The sequence below is a fragment of the Callithrix jacchus genome, chromosome 9 (genome assembly GCF_049354715.1).
Source record: "Callithrix jacchus isolate 240 chromosome 9, calJac240_pri, whole genome shotgun sequence".
Lineage (NCBI taxonomy): Eukaryota > Metazoa > Chordata > Mammalia > Primates > Cebidae > Callithrix > Callithrix jacchus.
In genome coordinates, this window is record NC_133510.1 from 77,449,318 (window position 1) to 77,473,464 (window position 24,147).

Consider the following 24,147-nt stretch of genomic DNA (forward strand, 5'->3'; position numbering starts at 1 on the left):
TGCTTGCGTTATCTTTTTTACCAAAAATTATCTTAAAAGTAAATAAAATAAAGATAGAAACATAGCTCATATAGTAAGAATATAAGCCAGGTGTGGTGTCTGACGCATGTAATCCCAGCACTTTGGGAGGCAAAGGTGGGCAGATCACGAGATCAAGAGATTGAGACCATTCTGGCCAACATGATGAAACCCCATCATTATTCAGATTTTTTAATGCATCCTCATAGCTTAGCTCCCACTTATAAGTGAGAACATATAATGTTTGATTTTTCCATTCATGAGTCGCTTCACTTAGAATCATGGTTGCTATCCAGGTTGCTGTGAATGCCTGATAGCATGGAATGGCTGAGTAGTATTCCATGGTACACATAAACCACAATCTTTTCATCCACTCATTGATTGATGGGTATTTGGGCTGGTTCCATATTCTTGGGATTGTGAATTCTGCTGCTATAAACATGCATGTGCAAGTATCTTTTTTGTGTAGCGACTTCTTTTTCTTTGGGTAGGTACCCAGCAGTGGCATTGCTGGATCAAATGGTAGTTCTACTTTTAGTGCTTTAAACAGTCTCCACACTGTTTTCCATGGTGGTTGTACTCATTTAAATTTCCAACAGTAGAGTAAAAGCATTCTCTTTTCGCCACATCCACAACAATATTTATTTATTTTTATTATTATGGGCATTCTTGCAGGAGTAAGATGGTGTCACATCGTGGTTTTTATTTGCATTCCCCTGATCATGAGTGATTTTGAGCATTTTTTTCGTGTTTGCTGTCCATTTGTATATTCTTTTAAGAAGTGTTTATTCATGTCCTTAGCACACTTTTTGACAGGACTGTTTGTTTTTTTTCTTGCCGATTTGTTTGAGTTCCTTGTAGATTCTGGATATTAGTCCTTTGTTGGATGTATAGATTGCAAAGATTTTGTCCCATTTTGTGGGTTGTCTATTTATTCTGCTGATTTTTTTTTTCTGTTCAGAAGCTTTTTAGTTTAATTAAGTCCCATTTATTTATCTTTGTTTTTGTTGAATTGCTTTTGAGTTCTTGGTCATGATGTCTTCACCTAAGCCAGTATCTAGAAGGATGTTTCTGATGTTATCTTCCTGAATTTTTATTGTTTCATGTCTTATATTTAAGTTCTGACTCCATCTTGAGTTGATTTTTTTGTATAAGGTGAGAGTGAGGATCCAGTTTCATTCTTCTACAGTGGGATTTGCCAATTATCCCAGCATTATTTGTTGAATAGGATGTCCTTTCCCCACTTTATGTTTTTGTTCGCTTTGTCAAAGATCAGTGAACTGTAAGTATTTGGCCTTGTTTCTGGGTTCCCTATTCTGTTCCATTGGTCTCTGTGCCTTTTTTTATACCAGTGTCGTGCTGTTTTGTGACTATGGCCTTATAGTTTGAAGTTAGGTAATGTGTTGCCTCCAGGTCCGTTCTTGTTGCTTAATCTTGCTTTGGCTCTGTGGGCCCTTTTTTAGTTTCACATATATTTTAGGATTGATTTTTACAGTTCTGTAAAGAATGATGGTGGTATTTTATGGGAATTGTACTGAAATTGAGATTGCTTTTGGCAGTATGGTCATTTTCACAATATTGACTCTACCCCTCCATGAGCATGGGATGTATTTTTGTTTGTTTGCATCATCTATGATTTCTTTTATTCGTGCTTTGTAGTTTTGTTTGCAGATGTCTTTCACCTCCTTGGTTATAACTCCTACGTATTTTATTTTATTTTTACAGATATTGTAAAAGAGGTTGAGACCTTGATTTTATTCTCAGCTTGGACACTGTGGTGTATAGCAAAGCTACTGATTTGTGTATATTAATTTTGTATGCTGAATTCATTTATTAGTTCTAGGAGATTTTTGGAGGAGTCTTTAGGGTTCTCTAGGTACACAATTATGTCATCAGCCAACTGTGACAGTTTGACTTCCTCCTTAATGATTTGAATGCCCTTTATTTCTTCCTTTTTTCTGATTACTCTGGCTAAGACTTCCAGTACTATGTTGACTAGAAGTGGTGACGGTAGGTCTTCTTGTTTTGTTCTGGTTCTCAGACGGAATGCTTTCAACTTTTCTCTGTTTAGTTATTATGTAGGCTGTGGGTTTGTCATAGATATGTTTTATTACATTAAAGTATGTCCCTTTTATGCCACTTTTGCTAAGGCTTTTAATCATAGAGATGCTGGATTTTGTCAGATGCTTTTTCTGCATCTATTGATGCAATCATGTGATTTTTGTTTTTAGTTCTGCTTATATGGGGTATCACATTTATTGACCTGTGTATGTTAAACAATCCTTTTATTCCTGGTATGAAACCCACTTGATCATGGTAAATTATCTTTTTGATGTGCTGTTGAATTCGGTTAGCTAGTATTTTGTTTAGAATTTTTGCATCTATATTCATCAGGGATATTGGTTTGTATCTCTCTTTCTTTCTTTTTGTTACGTCCTTTCCTGGTTTGGGTATTATGGTGATACTAGCTTCATAGAATGGTTTAGGGAGGATTCTCTCTTCCTCTATCTTGTAGAATAATGTCAGCAGGATTGGTACCAATTCTTTCTTGAATGTATTATAGAATTCAACTGTAAATTTGTATGGTCCTGGACTTCTTTTGTTGGCATTTTTTTTTTCATTTCAAACTCACTGCTTGTTATTGGTCTGTTCAGAATTTCTATTTCTTTCTGGTTTAATCTTAGAGGGTTGTATATTTCCAGGAATTTGTCCACCTCCTCTAGGTTTTCCAGTTTATGCATATAAAGATGTTCATAGTAACCTTGAATGATTTTTTGTATTTCTGTGGTATCGGCCATAATGTCTCCTGTTTCATTTCTAATTGAACTTATTTGGATCTTCTGTTTTCTTTTCTTGCTTAATCTCATTAATGATCTATCAGTTTTATTCATCTTTTCATAAATCAGCTTTTTGCTCCATTTATCTTTTGTATTTTTAGTTTCAATTTCATATGGTTCTGCTCTGATCTTTGTTGTTGTTGTTTTCTTCTGCTGGATTTATGTTTGATTTGTTCTTGTTTCTCTAGTTACTTGAGGTTTGACCTTAGATTGCCTATTTGTGCTTTTTCAGACTATTTGTGCAGGTATTTAAGGCTACAGACTTTCCAGCTAGCATAGCCTTTGCCTTATCTGAGAGGTTTTGATAGGTTGTGTCATTATTACTGCTTAGTTCAAAGAATTTTTAAATTTCTATCCTGATTTTATTGATGACCTAGTGATTATTCAGGAGCAGGTTATTTAATTTCCATGTATTTTCATGGTGTTGATGGTTCCTTTTGGAATTAATTTCCAATTTTATTCCATTGTGGTGTGAGAGAGTATTTTTTTTTTATAATTCAAATTTTCTTAAATTTATTGAGACTTGTTTGGTAATCTGTAATATGGTATATCTTGGAGAATGTTCCTTGTGCTGATGAATAGAATTTATATTCTGCAGTTGTTTGGTAAAATGTTCTGTAAATATCTGTTAAGTCCATTTGTTCTAGAGTAGAGTTTAAATCCATTGCTTCTTTGTTGACTTTCTGTCTTGATGTCCTATCTAGGGCTGCCAGTGGAGTATTGAAATATCCCACTATTATTTTCTTGATGTCTATCTCATTTCTTAGGTTTGGTAGTCATTGTTTTATAAATTAAGGAGCTCCAGTATTAGGTGCATATATATTTAGGATTGTGATATTTTCTTGTTAGACAAGTCCTTTTATCATTGTATAATGTCCCTCTTTGTTTTTTTTTTTTTAAACTGCTATTGCTTTAAAGTTTGTTTTGTCTGATACAAGAATAGTGACTCCTGCTCACTTTTGGTGTCCATTTGTCTAAAATATCTTTCCCACCCCTTTACCTTAATTTATGTGAGTTCTTATGTGTTGCTGAGTCTCCTGAAGACATTAGCTACTTGGTTGGTAAATTCTAATCCATTCTACCATTCTGTATCTTTTAGGTGGGGCATTTAGGCCATTTGCATTCAACATTAATATTGAGATGTGATTCTATTCATTGTGCTGTTTGTTGCCTGAATATGTTTTTTAATTGTGTTTTTGTTTTATACGTCCTGTGAGATTTATGTAAAGCTTTGTAATAACTTTCTGTAGAAAAATGCTATGCTACTTTCTAAGTTGAAAAATTTTATTATAGAAATAATTAGTTTAGACCTCTATGTAACTTTTTCTCCAACTTTCTTAAGATAAAATAATAAGATATTATGTAAATCGGATGAGTTTGATGATATTTAAGTTGGTATTTTGAACTAGTGGGTGTCTGATTGCCTATCATAAGTAAAAAATCATAAATCTTAATTGATAGGTTTAAGGAGCACATTTATACTAAGATTATTACATTATTTTATTATTTGTATAGGCTATTATACAAATATGCTCAAATTCTGTTCATTACCCAAAATAGCTGAATAGCTTTCCTCCACTGTCTCAAGACCAAAACTGAAAGGCTTTTGCATGGCATGGGCTTCTTTAGCTAAAACAATATGTTGCTTTCTAAAACACGCTAACCATGCTCAAACTTAGAAGTCTTTGACCACACTATTGTTCTGTTTATCTGAAATTACTGTGGCAAACCTCATCAGTAGTTTCTCAACATCTACTTTCTCTTCTCCAGATCTTTCAGCCTCCACTGTAGTTAAGTACAGCATGGGATGAATTTCCATGAGACAACCAAATACATAACATTCTTTTTTTTTTTTTGAGATGGGATCTTGCTCTTGTTGCCCAGACTGGAGTGCAATGGAGCAATCTCAGCTCACTGCAACCTCCACCTCCTGGGTTCAAGCGATTCTCCTGCCTCAGCCTCCTGAGTAGTTGGGATTACAGACATGCGCCACCATGCCCAACTAATTTTGTATTTTTAGTAGAGACGGGTTTTCTCCATGTTGGGCAGGCTGGTCTCAAACTCCTGACCTCAAGTGATCAACCTGCCTCTGCCTCCCAAAGTGCTGGGACCACAGGCGTGAGCCAAATGCATACCACTAGCTGAAATGCATACCAAATGCATAACACTAGCCGAAATGCATACCATTCGTAAGTCTGGCACGCAAAACCTTCCACAAGCATTCCTCCAAGCTCTGTTTCTTTAACTGATGTGAACAATTTTGTAAAGGGTTAATGTTGGAAGTCACTTATTAAAAATTCCAAGTAACCATCAGTCTGAGTGTGAGAATAGTTGTTTAAAGAAGACTTCCTTGCTGTATGTTAACCTACCCGGGATGTACCTATGAAAGAGATAAACTTCTTGCTCTACTACCACTGAAACAGAAGTAGATGATATTGTTACTGGATTTTTAGTGTGAACGTTATCAGAATAAATACGCAGACATTTGTATTAACAAACAAAAACTCTTCTGACAAAGAGTCAAGTAAGGATATAAAAAGAGGGTTCTCGTGCTTGTATGTCTGATAGCAAAACCATCATAATAGACACTGCAGAAACCACAACGTTGCACAAAAGCCATTGCAACCTTGCAAAAAATATCTCTGGGAGGACATCTGCCCAGCAAGTGCCTGTCTAACCTTAGACTTGCGTCACTCTTATTGATTTTTGTAGCTAAGGACAATTATTTCAAAGCAATTATGTAATCCTTGTCATTTTTCCTTTAAAAATTCTTTGTCGTCCTTTACCTTCCTGAATACACACATAATTTACTCTGGGATGTGTGTTCTCATTGCAACATCCTATTGAAGAATAAATATCTCCTTTTTTTTTAAGGGAACCTCTCTCTGTTTGCAATGTAGGTTGACATTAGCTTATCCTAACACACTGCTAATAAAAACCAAATACCTACGTCTATTAAGTAGATGTCTTCCCTGACTTTTACCCAACTCCCAAGGCAGAACTGAAGTTCTCTGTTCCCACTGAAATATCTACAATTATTCCCCAGATAAATTACAACATTCAGTGGTAAATATTTGTATATTTGCCTTCCTCTAATAATTGAACTTTTAAAGGATAAGGATTTAATTTTTCATCTCAGAATCTCAGATACAGACCATCTAGAACACTCTAAATCCTGAATATTTATTGCTTTATTAAATTAATACATGGGTAAATGAATCAATGGCCTCAGAAATAATGCATACCTAATCTGCTCAGTAGCACTTTTAAAAATTAAAATATTATGTCCTTGCATTTTTAAAAAGTACAAAATGCCTCCTATGTATTTGTTATTTTTTCTCTTTCCATCTCTTTCTCTAGTCAGATACCACCACCACCAACAAACAGAAATCCTACACTGATATATCCAGATGGAAATGATATCTTTTAGAACCCAGATATTCACATTACAGATTATTAGGGACTCTTAGAAGTTCATCTTCTCAAATAAAATTTGCATTTTTATAACATTCATTTTTTAATATAGACCATAGTGAATGTAGTAGAATGCAAACTCTAATAAAAGTTGTTTTATTCAAAATGCCATTTTTCTGTTTTAGTTACAAATGAGAGATGCTTTAAGTTTATATTGGAAGCACACATCAGTTAGTACGGTAAGGACATAACCTTCCAAAGGTCAGTTGTTATTGTGTACAAGGAAACCTTAATAAAATTGCATTGCTTATTCACTTTTATGGGTTGATTAGTTAAATCTGCAATGCTACCTAGTAATTTTCACGCACGTCACAGAGTTCAAGTGCACACAATACAAAGCAATTGCACAGCAGTGAAAATTTGACAAAGAAGAAAAGAAAGATCGAATTCAGTAATGCCCACCTCTTTCTTCTATAAATAACATAGCTTTGACTCAAAACATGGTCTTCTGCCTATTAGATTACTCTATATTGGAAAACAAAGTATCGAGAGAGAAAAGAGAAAAAGTGGTATATCAAGAAGTAGAACTAGCAATAATATCTACTGAATTTTATGGTTCCAGAACATTGTAAATCACAGAAAAACGTAGCAAAACAGTAGAACTATAGGAAAATGAATATATGGAGTAAAAACATGAGCAGATAAACACTTTTTCTGTCTCATGCTTTGAAAATTTGTAAAAATCTCCAATAATTCTTTGGACTAACTGTGCAATATTTTTCAATGATTTGTTTTCAAAAATCACCTCTGATACTTAGAATTTCATCAGTCTAGCTTTATATCGAGGTATAATGTGATCAGCAATTATACATTTATTTATTATCACTCTTTGTTTCTCTCATTTTAAAATGCCAACTTTTCCTGGTGGCTTGCCAACATATCCAATTGCATTAGAATGCATTATTTCAATAAAAAAACACTCTTTTAGTTTGCTTATAATGAATGGGATTATTTATAGGTGCACCTTTCTTAAATGGCATGTTTTCTATAAAATTTACATTTGAAAGAATTGTTTTATAAGTTGGCATAACTATTATATATATATAATTTTCCATTTGTTAAAAACAATATATTTAAGTATGAAGAGAATAAATATTTACTTAATATATACTGTACAATAAACTCTTGAGTTTCTATTGCTAATGCTTACCCTAATGGGTTACGACCACAGTATAAATAATCCAAACCCATTTTAACATATTATTAAAGTAGACTGTGTGTTTCCATTTCTATTTTGGTGGAACTTAGTCAACTTCAGTATGACTTCACATTGTTGGTGCTAAAATAATAATTATTTAATATTGCCTCTTTGATTGTTTATTTGGCATATCTATCACCAATAGTCAGAGTTGGTTTCCTCTTTCTTTACTTATATTCTTTTTGCATTTTTCCCTTAACAAAGAAGAAGTACTATATGATATAAAAATGTTAATTAGCTCCTAAAATTTCTAGATATAATCTCAAAAGCAATCATCTTTGAAGTTACTTGCAGAAATGATTAATTTTTAAGTTTCTTAAAGTACCTTTCAATGAGAATGAATAAATGAAAAAGAAGTACTTAACAGGAAACATTTAAAATAGTAAAATTGGATTTCTGACCCTTAATTTCACTGCTGTGCCTCCACAATTTTCACCAAATTTATTAGCTATTCTATAGCTAATTATATTTTTCTTTAACTAGCATTTGCTAAATTTATTTCTTGAACATGTGCAGTCAAATTGGAAGTAATTCTAAAAGCATTCATGTCAAGAGTCAGAAGCTAGCCCGAAATTAGGACTTTGTTTCAGTTCGTATACATCCATTTAGTAATCATATACATTCAATAAATGAATTTAAAACAATTCTGGGTCTATACAAAATTTAAGGATACCGTTAAATCCTACCTGTTATTTCCAAGATTGTCAAGAGAACATTCCATGAAGAATGTGTCCCAGAAGGAGACATCTGATAGAGAATTGTAAAAGTTGAAATAGCATGGCTATTAGGTTCAATCATAAAATCTGATTGATAAGGGAAGAAGTGGTTACATATATAAAATATATGTGAAGAGGTAGAGTTATGTAAACATAGATTTGGGTATGATGTAAATATAGATGAGATTTAGAAACAGATTTAGAAGAAAGTATAGGTACAGATAAAATATAGATACCAATTCAAAATAACTTGTTAACCTCTCTCCAATTTCTGTGAAAACCGGAGAAACATCTTTGGGTCTTGGCGAATTGCGGAGAAGAATCTAAGCATGCTCAGTGGATCCTCTGCATCTTATTTCTTCTGGATCCTGTCTGTGCACAGAAAAGCATGTGCTCACCTTGGTTATTTTCTATGTGGTAAGAGTGATAACTCTGCCTGGTAAGTGTGAATCCCCATGCAACTCACACATATTATAAACTGCATATCTCAGTCCAGTCTATCACTAATAAAGCTAATAGTTTAACTTCTAAGTTTGGAGAAACTGACTCTCAACTTGTTTTGCACTCAGCTGTGTTAGAGGGATATTATTTATTGGCCTAGAAGATAACGATTTTAGATCTTCGTAATACATAAATATCTGATTTTCTTATAAATAAAATGGAAATATATTTCCTGTCAAGTTGAATACCAAATAATGCTTCATATTCAATAGAGATGTCCTAACAAATATAAAATGACTCACTGGGTAAGGAATAAAATTAATAATTTACTTGGGAAACAACACATTTTAAAAAAAATTCTGAATAACGATGGCATCTTTGACTAACTTTATTGATGTGAATTTTTTATTTATTCTTTGTGACTCAGAGTTAAGTACTGGGGAAGGGGACACCCCCAATCTAAGACTTATTAATGCAAAATGTGTCCTATAAAAATAAAACCGTAAACAAAATTTATTTCACCCATTAGCAGCACACTAAATATTCCATCTAACCTCTGATTAAAAAAAAATAAAATTTTAGAAGGAGAAAAAGGACTGATACAATGTGTAAAGCACTGTTATTGCTACTAAAGGACTCAAAGAAGTGCATAAGCCAAGATGCCCTCATTCTAAGGTTTGAGAAAAATTAAAAATGATTTCTCATCTATCTATCTATCTATGAAACGTAAAAAATTTGGTTGAATGGTGTGAGAACAGATTATCCTCTCTTTAGAAATATTAAGGCGGAACTTTAAAAGACAAATAATATTTCAATAGCATATAAATAGAAGTGCAGAAAGTAATATTAGCAAAGCCATAGGTCAGTTTCATTAATGCTAAATATTTTATTGCAGCAAGTACCGATATTGAGGGGTTATGTTGGAAAATTATTAATATACTGGAAAGGCTAGTTGGAATTTTTGTCCTCATCAAGTCACTCCTGTACCATGCAGTTGACATTCCATAAAACAGATTCTAAGTTCCTTCCCTCGCACAAAAGCTTAAAGAGAGAACCATCTGCAATGGTTCATATTATGATATTCTCCTCAACTTGCTCAAGTTTCTCTTGATCATCCAAACAGTGTCATCCAGGACCTATTTATAATCTCTTTCTGGCTCACAGAACTCACATTCCATGGTTGTCCCATCAGGTGGATTTCACATCTCTGCCAAACAAATTTTATAAAAGCTTGACTTCCTTCATAAAACACTTCATGAAAGATAAGCACCATCTACTCTTCTCCTCCCCCTCATTGCTTCTTATTCTCTCTCTTTCTGTGCTTCAAGTGTATTTTCTATTTTCTTTGGTTTTTTGTTTGTTTTTGGTCCTTCATGACAAAAGGCTTTTGTCCAAACTGGGAGCTAATTTCTGCTTTTTACTGTATCCTGAGGGCATAATAAAATAATGAGTATATGATAGGTATGAAATATATATATATATATATATATTTGCTGTCTGAGTTATTATGGAAACAAATGAATGAACATTACTTCCATAGAAATCTTAATCCAATGACTTAGAAATCAATTTCAATCAAAGACCATTTTGGAAAAGGCCTTAATTATATTCTGTAAGTATTGAAGAACAGTACAATTTTATTTAGGCATGTAGGTGTTTTAGACTCCAAAAGCCCAAAGATCCTTTGGAACCAAAGAACCAAATGAATCTTGAGGAAGAACAAAGCTGGAGCCATCACACTTTTCTATTTCAAATTATATAACAAAGTTGTAATAATCAAAATAGTATTTGGTTCTGGAATTAAAAACAGACACAGTCCAATGCAACAGGAAATAGAGCCCAGAAATAAACCCACACATATATGGTAAACTAATCTTTGACAAAGTTACTAAAAATACACAATAGGGAAAGATAGTCTCATCTATAAATGGTATTGGAAAAACTACCCACATGCAAAAGAATAAAATAGGAACTTTATCTTATACCATACGCACAAATCAAATAAAAATAGATTAAAGACTTAAAACATAAGACTTGAATCTGTACAACTCCTGGAAGACAACAAAGGGAAAGTTCTTTTAAATTGATCTTGGCAACAGTTTTCTTTGGATATGATACCAAAAGCTCGGGCAACAAAAACAGAAATAAAGAAGTGGGACTACCTCAGATTTAAAAGTTTCTGCACAGAAAATCAAGCAATCAACAAAATTAAAAGGCAGCCTGTACAGTGGGAGAAATATTTGCAAATGATACAACTGGTAGGCAGTTAATATCTAAAATATATTGGAAACTCCTACAGCTCAATAGCAAAACCAAACAAAAAAGACCGAATAACAAAACAGTCCAGTTAGTAAAAGAGCAAAGGACCTGAATAGATATTTTTCCAGAGAAGATATAAGGTTAGCCAAGAGCTGTAATAAAAATTACTCAACATCACTAAGTATCAGGGAAATGTAAATCAAAATCAGTATAATATATCACCTCACATCAGTTAGAATAACTGTTTTAAAAAGCTCAAAAGATAGCAGTGTTGGCAAGAAAATGGATAAAAGGGAACCTGTGTACACTGTTTGTGAAAATGGAAATTGGTGGAGCTGCTATGGAAAACAGTATGGAAATTTTTGAGAAAAATAAAAATAGAAGTTCCATATGGTCTGGCAATCCCACTTCTCGGTAAATATCCAAAGGAAATGAAATAACGATCTGAAAGAAATATCTGTACTCCCATGTCCATTGGAGCATTATTCACAATAGCTAAGATGTGGAAATAGCCTAAGTATCTATCAGTAGATGAATAGATACACAATATGTGACACACGCACACAAATATTCTTCAGCCTTAAAGAAAATCCTGCTATTTTAGATAACATGGATGAACGTGGAGGACGTTATGATAAGTGAAATAATCCAGACAGAGAAAAATGAATGCTGTACGATATCATTTATATGCAGAATATAAACAAGTTGAACTCCAAAACAGGAATAGAATGGTGATTACCAGGGTCTGGGAGGTGGAAGTAATGGGGAGATGTTGGTCAGAGGACACAAACTTTCAGTTTTCACATGAATAAGTTCTGGAGCTCCAATGTATAGCATGGTGACTATGGTTAATAATAACATGTTGTCTACTTAAAACATGATAAGTAAATGAAATATTATCTCACACAAAGGTTATCACACAAAGGTAACTATTTGAAGAGCTAATAGTGTTAATTAGCTTGATTGTGGTAATGATTTTACAATGTGTATGCATATCAAATTATTACTTGGTATACCTTAAATATGTATCATTTTTGTCAGCCAGATCTCAATAAATATAAAATAAATTTCTAAAGGGTATCCTGCCCAACTACTACCTCCACTTTGCTTTATTAAATGTTGAAGTGAAAGGCTTGTTCCTTAATACAAAATATTGCCAATGTTAGAACCTGATGAAGAGTATAACCTAGGACTCTTCCATCAGATCCTTAGGAAAATCCTGTCTATAAGGATTATAAAAAATCCTGCTAATAGTACTTAAAAGAAATATTATTTAGGGTTTTTAAGCTATAACACATGCTGCCTCCTTCTATGTAGATTTTGTAGTGTGATCAAGCCATGACATCGGAGAACTCTGAAGTTGGGTCAGAATGATTGTACTATTGATGAAATTGTTCTCAGTCACTTGTATTTTGATGTAATACCATCTGCCTTATATACTGAGTCATAAGAAATGTCATGTATAAGTCACTATTGTATTTCATTTTGTGGACATTTTCTTTTTGTGTGTGTGTGTGTAAAAGACATTCTGACTTTATTTTTTAATTTAAGACTTGTGAAGAGAAAATGAGAAGTGACATTAGGGAAGAGATTATCATTTGATTAACATTGGAACATAGGTGAGTAAGAATAATGAATGATTGAGGTAATAACTGGTTGAGTTTAACCACATGTTAATTAAAGTGACACTATCTTATTTTTAAAAACCATAAAGTAAGAAAATACATTGGAAGAAATCATAACAGTTCAGAGCTCAGAAACTCTTGTCATTTGTTTCTTAAAACAAATCAAGGACATAACAAAGACATTACAAAGCACAGGAAGTTATTTTGCTGACATATAAAATCCTGCTTTCTGGCAAGATTATCCAATGAGTATAGAATATTCTTGTATTAGCGCTTCTTTTTTTTTTTAATTTTTTATTGGATTTTAGGTTTTGGGGTACATGAGCAGAGCATGCAAGACAGTTGCATAGGTACACACATGGCAGTGTGCTTTGCTTTTCTTCTCCCCTTCACCCACATTTGGCATTTCTCTTCAGGCTATCATGAAAATGGCTATACTGCCCAAAGTAATTTACAGAATCAATGCTATCCCCATCAAGCTACCATTGACTTTCTTCACAGAACTGGAAAAAACCACCATGAACTTCATATGGAACCAAAAGAGAGCCCACATAGCCAAGTCAATTCTAAGCAAAAAGAACACAGCAGGGGGCATCACACTACCAGATTTCAAACTATACTACAAGGCTACAGTAATCAAAACAACATGGTACTGGTACCAAAACAGAGATATAGACCAATGGAACAAAACAGAGGCACCGGAGGCAACACAACATACATACAACTATACAATCTTTGATAAACCTGACAAAAACAAGCAATGGGGAAAGGATTCCATGTTTAACAAATGGTGTTGGGAAAACTGGCTAGCCATGTGCAGACAGCAGAAACTGGACCCCTTCCTGACACCTTACACTAAAATTAACTCCAGATGGATTAAAGACTTAAACAGAAGACCTGGCACCATAAAAACCCTAGAAGAAAATCTAGGCAGAACCATCCAGGACATAGGAGTAGGCAAGGACTTCATGAACAAAACACCAAAAGCATTGGCAACAAAAGCCAAAATAGACAAATGGGACCTAATGAAACTCCACAGCTTCTGCACGGCAAAAGAAACAGTCACTAGAGTGGATCGGCAACCAACAGAATGGGAAAAAATTTTCGCAGTCTACCCATCTGACAAAGGGCTGATATCCAGAATTTACAAAGAACTCAAACAGATTTACAGGAAAAAAACAAACAAGCCCATTCAAAAGTGGGCAAAGGATATGAACAGATACTTTACGAAAGAAGACATATATGAGGCCAACAATCATATGAAAAAATGCTCATCATCACTGGTCATCAGAGAGATGCAAATCAAAACCACATTGAGATACCATCTCACGCCAGTTAGAATGGCGATCATTAAAAAATCTGGAGACAACAGATGCTGGAGAGGATGTGGAGAAAAAGGAACACTTTTCCACTGTTGGTGGGAGTGTAAATTAGTTCAACCATTGTGGAAGACAGTGTGGCGATTCCTCAAGGCCTTAGAAATAGAAATTCCATTTGACCCAGCAATCCCATTACTGGGTATATATCCAAAAGACTATAAATCGTTCTACCTTAAGGACACATGTACACGAATGTTCGTTGCAGCACTGTTTACAATAGCAAAGACCTGGAATCAACCCAAATGCCCATTGATAATAGACTGGATTGGAAAAATGTGGCACATATACACCATGGAATATTATGCAGCAATCAGAAATGATGAGTTTGTGTCATTTGTAGGGACATGGATGAATCTGGAGAACATCATCCTCAGCAAACTGACACAAGAACAGAAAATGAAATACCGCATATTCTCACTCATAGGTGGGTGATAAAAAATGAGAACACATGGACACAGAAAGGGGAGTACTAAACACTGGGGTCTATTGGGGGGAAAAGGGGAGGGCCAGTGTGAACATTTTCAAATCATTTCTCATATTACATAGACCATCTTTATGAGGCTTTCTCAATGAGAATCTCAAGTGTGACGACTGTTCAGCCATTTGTAATTAACACTGTGAACAACTTTGACTACTTATAAAAATGGATCAATTCCTCATAAATCCTAAATAATGACACCTCAATCAAAATAAAATTTATATTCAGAAAAGTCTCACAGTTATTAATGAAATTTAATCTATAATGAGAAGGAACATAAGGAAATAATCCTGAAGTTCAGATGGTTTCACTGGAGTATTTTAACAGCTATTGATATTTTTATCATATTTGATCAATTTGAGTGCCACAGTTACTTTTCCCACACTAATATCTCATTTGTAAGCAATCATGTTGATTCTTTTTGTAATTGTACAAAAGCTTTTATACAATTTTCATATTTGCATGAAAGTCAAAGCAACCTCTCTATGTCTGGGATATAGTGGTGAAACTTTTCATATAAGTATCAAAAAATTATTGTAAAATATACTTTCTAGATTTGTAAATGTTTTCAGGAGCAAACAAAATATTATGAAATGAAATTTAATTTCTGTTTATTTTTTTAATGGGTCTAAAACTTTCCTCGCTAGTTTGTTTCCCCAAAAAATGATACTTGAGCTTGGAAGACTGAACTGTGGCATATCTGAGAAAGTCTCTCTGTTAAATTAAACAGCTCTGTAACAGAGAAACTAGGCTCTAGACTTTCACTTCAAATCCTTACATGGGCTTAAGAACTCAAATGGCTAGAAAGGGCAAATAAGGTAAGTTAATGAAACATGTTTACAGACATTCTTATGTCATGAATAAAATGAATAAATGAATTTTTTAAATATGATATGAGAATAGAAATATGGAAATACTTTCTGTCTCATTTTTTCTTAAAGGAAGCAGTCTTTTCATTTACCTTTCATTTCTGCATTTTTGATAGAATGATGAGTGCATAGAACTATCTGTTTATTTAATATACAAACCCAAGGACAATTCTTAACTGATAGTTTGTCTCAGTGCTGGGAAAAAAAGTTAGAAGAGGCAGAAATGCGATGCACACAGACTCAGCTCCAGTTTATTGTTGTCTTGAAGAAATGTGAGCTCAAATCATTGCCATATCTTACTATTATTCAGGAAGGACTAGAACCATAAACATTTTAAATGAAATTCAAATGAAATACACAACATGCAAATGTGTACTAGCCAAAGCAAACCTATCTATGTCAGAAATACAGTGGTGAGCCCACCTATGACCTCTATGTAACATATTTATCTGTTGTCCTCCTGAATTTAATGTTGTGGAGGAAAAGTTTAACACATCCTAATTTTCCTTTAAATCATTTGTTATTAGTACTTTTCCCCTGTAAAGATATTTGTAAAGTTTAAAAGATACTATGGAAATTCTAAATTTTGGATGTCTAGGTTTGAATTCTTTTATTCTTTTTCCATATACACTGTGAACATGTTTTACTTATAAACTTGACTTAAACTCTAAAACAGTTTTTCACTGTTTATTGATTTTTAATTGTTTGTTCTTTTTTAATTTTCTGGTTTATAGGTAATTTTTCCAGATGCTATCCTCTATCATATAGCTGTCATCTGTCTCCATATTTTTTGTCTTTGTTCAATTCTCTGCACTTTTGGAGAGGTTCCCAGTGTTCTCATATACAACATAGCTCTTCCCTAGCCATCCTTTTTTATATTCTTGCCTTGATGGAAATAAAATTGGAGTATTTCCTGGGCTAGGAAACTAAGGCAGGTGAGACTACAGCTATGCTATATATGCACACACACAAACATATCTATCTTATATTTTCTACATATGGATAGAGAAATACAGCATACTAAAGAAATATAAGACAAAAGCAGGCTCTGAAAGCTGCATTGTCTGTTTCACATTCCCTATCCCTAAATGCACAAAACAATTTTAATATCGTTTTAGGATTTGAGAGGAAATAATACTCGAATGTACCCATCACAATCAGAAAGAACACAGACCTATTTAAAAAATTTAAAACTACTGCAGAGCACTTAAATTGAGAAATGGATTATCTTCTCATGTTGGAGAAGAGAATGAAGAAGGGGAAAAAGAGATAGCCAGGCTTCCATCTTTATCTCCAGCCCGAAGACAACAAAGAGAATAGCCAAACTACAGTGACTCACCCACTAAAAGAGAGCCCCATCAGTGCTCTCCAATTTGCCATAGCAATTCCTTTTTCATCACTCAGGATGAAGAGAAAGGTGGGGAATTAAAAAGAGATTTTAGATTCCTATTCAGAGGAGATACACTGGTTCTAATGCAGTTATTATTGTTTCATTGCACTCTTATTTCTACTAAGCCCCTTTCTTATCTCATTCGCCTCTTTTTAAAAAATATTTTGGATGCCTATCAGGGATTTCTAAATTCATCTAAATCTGGTTTCTTATCTCATCTTACATTTCATTTTATGGAATCTGCATTTTACTAAATTTTTTATGTTGATAACCTTTCAAAAATATTCTATCTCCTAGGAAAATAAAGCATTTTGGCAATATCTTCTTCCTCTGTTTCTTTGGGCTATGTGTTCCTTTTTTTATTGCGTTTGAGCATGTTTATATGTTTGCATGTATTTGCTAATCTTTGCATTCTGAAACTCAAGCCACACTGCTGGATTCACAAGTAGCATAAATGTGATTTTCTTGGATTTGCATCATTTAATATTTATTAATATATTAAATATTCATTGAGAGCCTATTTTCATACCATGAGGAATCATTCCATTTGGTTGCTGGTGTAATTCTCCTCTCAAGTAACAAATTTATTGCTCCCAATTTGACTGTTAACTTTGGGTAATAACAAGCAAAACTTGCCAAACCTGTTTTCCTTTTGTTAAATTTTTTTCCTAATTCAAGCACAAATTAACTTCAGATATATCCTCTGTGATTATTTCTCAATCTGATATTTCCACAGCAGAGAAAGCAGCACAAAATGTATCTGCAGTTTCATGCAGGAAGATTATGCCCTTCCCTAACATTAAAACCAATAAATATTTTACTATTTTGTAATAATTATTTTAAAACTTTCAGACAGATTCATTCAGACACCATTATTACATCCCCAACTCAACCCCTAATGGTTTGGTTATTGTGTCTGTTGCTTTAGTACTCAGCTGGCCTTGAATGCCACTGCTTCACATGACAAGAGTTTCCAAGAAACCTCACTCCAAGGCTCTTTCAACATTCCCTCTTGACTATAGCACTCAACCTTTGGCAGACTCATTCAGTTTGATATTGTATCATGTTTGGATACAAAGTTTCTATAATATTGGCCCAGGAATCAAAACACATTTTCTTTTTTTTTTTTTTCTTTTTTTTGCACACATGCTTATTTTTATTTAAAAATGATCTTACAGGATTGACACAAGAAACAATTCACAGTTGTTAGTCTTAATGGGTGTGATGCAGGGGTGAGGGGTAAGAAGGGAGTCTTTCACTTCTATTTTACATCCTCTGTGACTCTTAAGTTTAGGTTGACTAAATTTGTCTTAAAAATTGTAAAACATTTCTTACAAAGGAACCTTACAGTCTGCACACTGCTCTGAACACATGCTATGGACATGTGGTCTACCGTTACTTTTCCTCCCTGTCTCACCCCTTAAATGTTAACAGTGACCACAAAGTAAGGTGATTACAAAAATTACGTGAGGGAGCATTTTTTTAACCAGGGAACATTCTTTTTAAACCAGTAGCAAGGAACAGAAGATAAAATCCGCTCATTCTACTGCTGTTTCAAAATTTCAACATTAGTTTTTGCAAGGCCTTGCCTACACCCCCAACCCTGTTTGTAAGGAACGAAAACATTACATCTGGTGAACAGCAAAGGTTTCGCTACACCTCAAATGCAAAACACCTGTGAAGCAGAGGAATGATGGGTTTTTAAATAGAAGCAGAAAAAAAAAAAAGAGATGCAAGACTGCTTCCGTTCCTCACTACTATTAGTAAAAACTTCCCAGAAAACTGCTTCATACTGTTTGGCAGCAAATACTGTGCATTCTATACCTGGTCCTACGTTTCTCAAATGATAAAGATCTGATCTTCACCTCCTAAAGGCTCATCCATTTTAACTGAAGCTCCAACTCAGGATGGACTTGTCTGATTCACTGACCACCTTTGCCAATAATAGATTCAAAACACATTTTCTTCAGAGTTAGAGGGCTTTTTTACATGTATATGTATACAAATTTAAGGAATACAAGGGCAATTCTGTTACACAGATATTTTGCCTAGTAGCAAAGTCCTGGCTTTTTTTGTATCCATCACCCAAATAATGTGTATTGTACCCATTAAGTAATTTCTTTTCATTCACTCCCCTCTCACTTCTCTACCCTTCTAGACTTCAATATCTATCAGTCCACTTTTTATGTCTTTGTGTATGTATTATTTAGCTGTAGCTTCTAAGTAAGAATATGCAGCATTCTTTATGTTTCTGAGTTGCTTCAGGTAAGATAATGGCTTCTAATTCCATCCATGTTGTTGCAAAACTTATGAATTCTTTTTTATGGCTGAATAATATTCTACCTGGTATATATACATTTTCCTTACCCAATCATCCATTGATGGACTTTTAGGTTGATTCCACATCTTGGCTATTATGAGTAGTGCAGAGATAAGCAAAAAGTGAAGTTATCTTTTTGGTATAATGATTTATGTTCCTTTGGGTAGATACCCAACAGAAGGAATGATGCATTGAAGGGTAGTTCTATTTTTAATTATTCAAGATATCTCCATACAGGTTTCCATAGAGGCTATACTAATTTACACTCCCACCAAGAGTTTATAAGCATTTTCTTTTTTCCTTTGTCTCACCAATGTCTGTTATTTTTGTCTTTTTAATAATAGCTATCTGACTGGTGTACAATGATATCACCTTATGATTAATTTGCAATACCTCTAATGATTAGTGATGTTGAACGTTGTTTCATATGTTTCTTGGAGATTTGTATGCTTTCTTCAGGAAAATACCTATTCATGATTTTTGCCCACTTTTAATGAATTTTTTAAATGTAATATAAATTTATAATTTATTCTTAGTATTTCTTATTGACATTTGTGTGTTAAATGCAGGGAGTTAGCATTTACCATTAGAATTGTTTTTAAAGGTTGGAAAAGAGTGATATCTTTTGCCTTTCTGGTATGAGAATATTATGACATATCTATAGATATCATGTAGATTTTTTCCAAGCAAATGAAATTTGCTGGCTTGTTAAACTTTTGGAGGAGTTTGGGAAGGGTACATAATCACCCATCCATCTTTCTTTCCAGACTCGGAACCAATTGAATAGGCAGAGGGTACTGGTAGAAATTTTAGCATAATCAGTTTTATCATTGGTATAATTGGATGATTACATGTGGCATTGCCTCAAGGCCAAAATTCATTTTTAATGTTACCTTCTCACTGATTAAAATTTATTCACTAAGGTTGCTGAGGTGGTTGGATCATGAGGTCAGTAGTTTGAGACCAGCCTGGCCAATATGGTGAAACCCCGTCTGTACTAATAATACAAAAATGAGCTGGGTGTGGTGGTACGTGCCTGTAGTCACAGCTACAGCTACCCAGGAGGCTGAGGCAGAAGAAGCGCTTCCACCCGGTGGGCAGAGGTTGCAGTGAGTGAAGATCGCACCACTGCACTTCAGCCTGGGTGACAGAGCAAGACTGGCTCAAAGAAAAAATTATTCACCTAGGCACAGAGAGGGCAGCCAGATAACTTCAGGGCTTTCCTCAGGTGGGTGGGGATTGTAGAAGTTTATGCCTAGGATATGGAATTACCACTGGGGAGAACATATAGCAATTATCAGAAAATAGAGGCAGCTTCCATTGTAAGCAAGAGGACAGACCATATTAGTGTCAAGTCAATGACTGTTGGGGCCTCAGCAGTACCAATACACCTTATCATATCTGGAAGCCTAAAAGTTTTCTTTCAAGTGGGGTTGGAAACACAATTAGAAGAATCATAAACATTTTCTCCAAAATATACTTTGTCAAATCATATCTTTTGTTATATTTGTGATTATGGCCTCATTTTAAGGTACCAAGAAACCTCAGAGTAGACCATTCTGCTCCTGGACATACATATATAGAATGATGCCCTGTGACATCCCTCACTTTTTGTCAGTGTTCCTACAGTTCTCATTGTACTTCCTGTATCTCAAAGATTATTTCTTTCAAAAAACAGTACCATCTTCCTGTTTAAACAAACATGTACTATGGTGTAACTCACATTGAAAGAAGAGATCTCATTGCAATGATGTAGTACCCTTTATAATTTGTGTATTTGAATGTAGGCTTGCTTATCCATGTTTTGGTCCTATTGCAAAGGACAAGAAGGAGGGATTTAGTTTATTTACCTGAGAACTTCATTTATAATGTCATTATGTAAGTATTAAATCACTGATGAGTAAATAAGGTTGAGTTGATTAGACTAAAATTATTTAAATGTAGGGGCTATGATAACTGTGCCATTATGTTAGTACAAATACTTTGGCTTTATAAATTGTTCAAATTTCAAGAAAATACCTTAAATACATAAACTTTTTCTGTCTGGGTAATTGTTTATGTTCTCACTTTAAGTGACAATCTACTTTATTTTAAACAAAGAGATTTGTCCTCTACCAACTGATTACCCCAATGGAACTGAATTCGATGACCAAAAACATAATGGAAAAAAAATGTGTTAAGGAAAAGAAATTCACATCTATCTTCCTTTCACAGAGAACAATTGTACCTAAGGAATTAATAAATTTTAATGAAATAAATATATTTTTCTATGTTTTTGTGAATTACGATGCTGATAGACGCATGCACTTTTATAACATAAAAACTGTACTCATCGCTAAATACCAACAGGAAAATAAATGCTGTTTAATTATTGTCACGATTAACAAATGTTTACTTTCAAAATTTTTACAAATATTAGTGGATACATTCATGTGTACTTGACTTTCTTTCATTTCACTGAATAGAATTTACCTTTTTAATCTCATCTCATTTCCTCTACACTGTACTACCCTAGAAATGGACTACGTTTCACCACTGGGATTAGTTTCATGATAAAATGCTGCACTACAAAGGTAAAGTGTCCCTATATTAAATAGATTATGTGGGCTACCCAAAATGTTCTGTGCCTGGTTATTCCTTAACTATTTACAGGCAAAAAGAAATCAGCAAATCCCACTTTAATAGCATTCAAATGATATTCCATCAGTATTATGTAAACAGTGAACAGAAACCACCAAAGCAATGTAGCACAGTAGGATAATTAAAAGATTAGTCTTAAATATATTGTGTTGCTGTGAAATAATGTCTCACTTCCGCATTAAGATTACATTAAAATTTACTTAGATTCTTATAATGGCACGTTTTATTTTTTAAACCTGAGGTTTCATTTCACAGAACTTAGCATTAGCATTTTCTTACTCATTTTTTATTTATTCATCATTATATACCCAGCAAGGATTATAATATATGAACATCATAATGCTGAAACAATTTACACCCAGTGATGCCACTGACTGCTCCAAGATGTCTACTCCAAATTAGAAACAGCATTCCTTCTCTCAACTTCTGAATTATTTAATGCATTTATTGAAAATGCATCCCATATCTTTACCATGATTTTAGATACAGTGTCACCATTTAGCCATTTCTGAAGTATGTCTCTGGTGTGCAGTTTCCTTTGATAAATATAAAGATCAGTAAGTTCTGCATGTGAGATGACCCAGGAATGGAACTTAACTGCTATGTCAGTGTAAAAATGTGTCAGGAATATTGGAAAATGTGGAAAACACTTGGATCATATATTTCCCTAGATAATTTGAATGCCGACACTGAAAATCAATGCCTGAATCTAAAAATTTAAAGAATAAAATAATGTAGAAATAATTCTGGACAAATATTTTGTTAAATGGAAATTAGGCACTTTGCCAGAATCAGAGTTGAGGCTGAAACCTGGACTCAATTATGTGCCTTTGGTTTCTGGGTCTATCATCCTTTACTTTTTCCTTAGGAACTCTAGTATGACCTGCAAAATACTTGTGCAACAATAACTTTGATACAAAAAAAAAGTTGCAAAATGTTTTGTCAGCCCACATATTTAGGGCTGGTGCTACTGGGTAAAGGCTCCTTTGCTGAATTAGAAAAGGGCATCCCCACTTTGGGAGGCTGAGGTGGGTGGATACCGAGATCAGGAGTTCAAGATCAACCTGGCCAACATGATGAAATTCCACCTCTACTAGTAATTAGCTGGGCGTGTTAGTGCACTCCTGTAATCCCAGCTACTCCCAAGGCTGAGGCAGGAGAATCATTTGAACCTGGGAGGCGGAGGTTGCAGTGAGCCCAGATCACTCCACTGCACTGCAGTCTAAGAGACTCAGGCAAAAAAGGGAGAGAAAGCGAGAGAGAGAGCGAGAGAGAGAGCGAGAGCGAGAGAGAGAGAGAGAGAGAGAGAGAGAGAGAGAGAGAGAGAGAGAGAGAGAGAGAGAGGCACTTTGGGAGGCCGAGGCTGGTGGATCACGAGGTCAAGAGATCGAGACCATCCTGGTCAACAGATCGAGACCATCCTGGTCAACATGGTGAAGCCCCCGTCTCTACTAAAAATAGAAAAATTAGCTGGGCATGGTGGCGCGTGCCTGTAGTCCCAGCTACTCGGGAGGCTGAGGCAGGAGAATTGCCTGAACCCAGGAGGCGGAGGTTGAGGTGAGCCGAGATCATGCCATTGCACTCCAGCCTGGGTAACAAGAGCGAAACTCCGTCTCAAAAAAAAAAAAAGAGAGAGAGAGAAAAATTAACCAGGGCGTGTTGGCCTGGGTCTGTGGTCCCAGCTGCTCGGTAGCCTGGAGTGGCAGGATCACTTAAGCCTGGGAGGTGGGGGTTGTAGTGAGTCAATTGCAGCCACTGCACTCCACCCTGGCTACAGAGCAAGACCCTATCAAATGCGAGCAAACAAACAAACAAAAACACGAAAAGGGCGCCCCCTATGGGAAGAGGAATTAGAAAAAAGCATAGCCTTCCTCAGGAATAATGCAATCATACTAAAAATACTTGTTTAGAGGAACTTTTGGCTTAGCCCTGTGCAAGACACAATTTATATGTTTATGGTTGATCTGAGTCTATGTATGCTAAATTCACTTTCTTCACAAAGCAGCGAGAATAAAAGTTTACTGAAATACAGAAGTGCTATATTAGGTAAATGTTCTCATCACTATAATGGTCACTTGCTTACCTTCTCTTTTCTTTAAACCTTAATCCAGTTATCTTTTCTTCCTTGTGCATTTGTACTAATGTTCAGTGCCATGAGAAGTTGACAATATATTATTAACGTTAGTATTTACAACCATTTTTATGAGTGTGCTACCAATATGTATTTTTCTAAATTGTCACTGAAAATGTTGCATAATCTCAATGATCATGCAAAGGCAAGTGAAATGCTGGTAAAATTTTTCAATAGTTCCATTATTTCTCTATTGTCCATCCAAGATACACATATATTTCCTTTTAAATGAGCCAAACTAATAGAAGCCAATGAATAGAATTCAGCAGTTAAAATTTCTTGTAAAAATATTTTGATATTTCTTCTTAATTTTTCTCTACAGAAGATTTTTGAGAATCTTGCCAGGATCTGTCATTTTGTCTAAATTGAGCA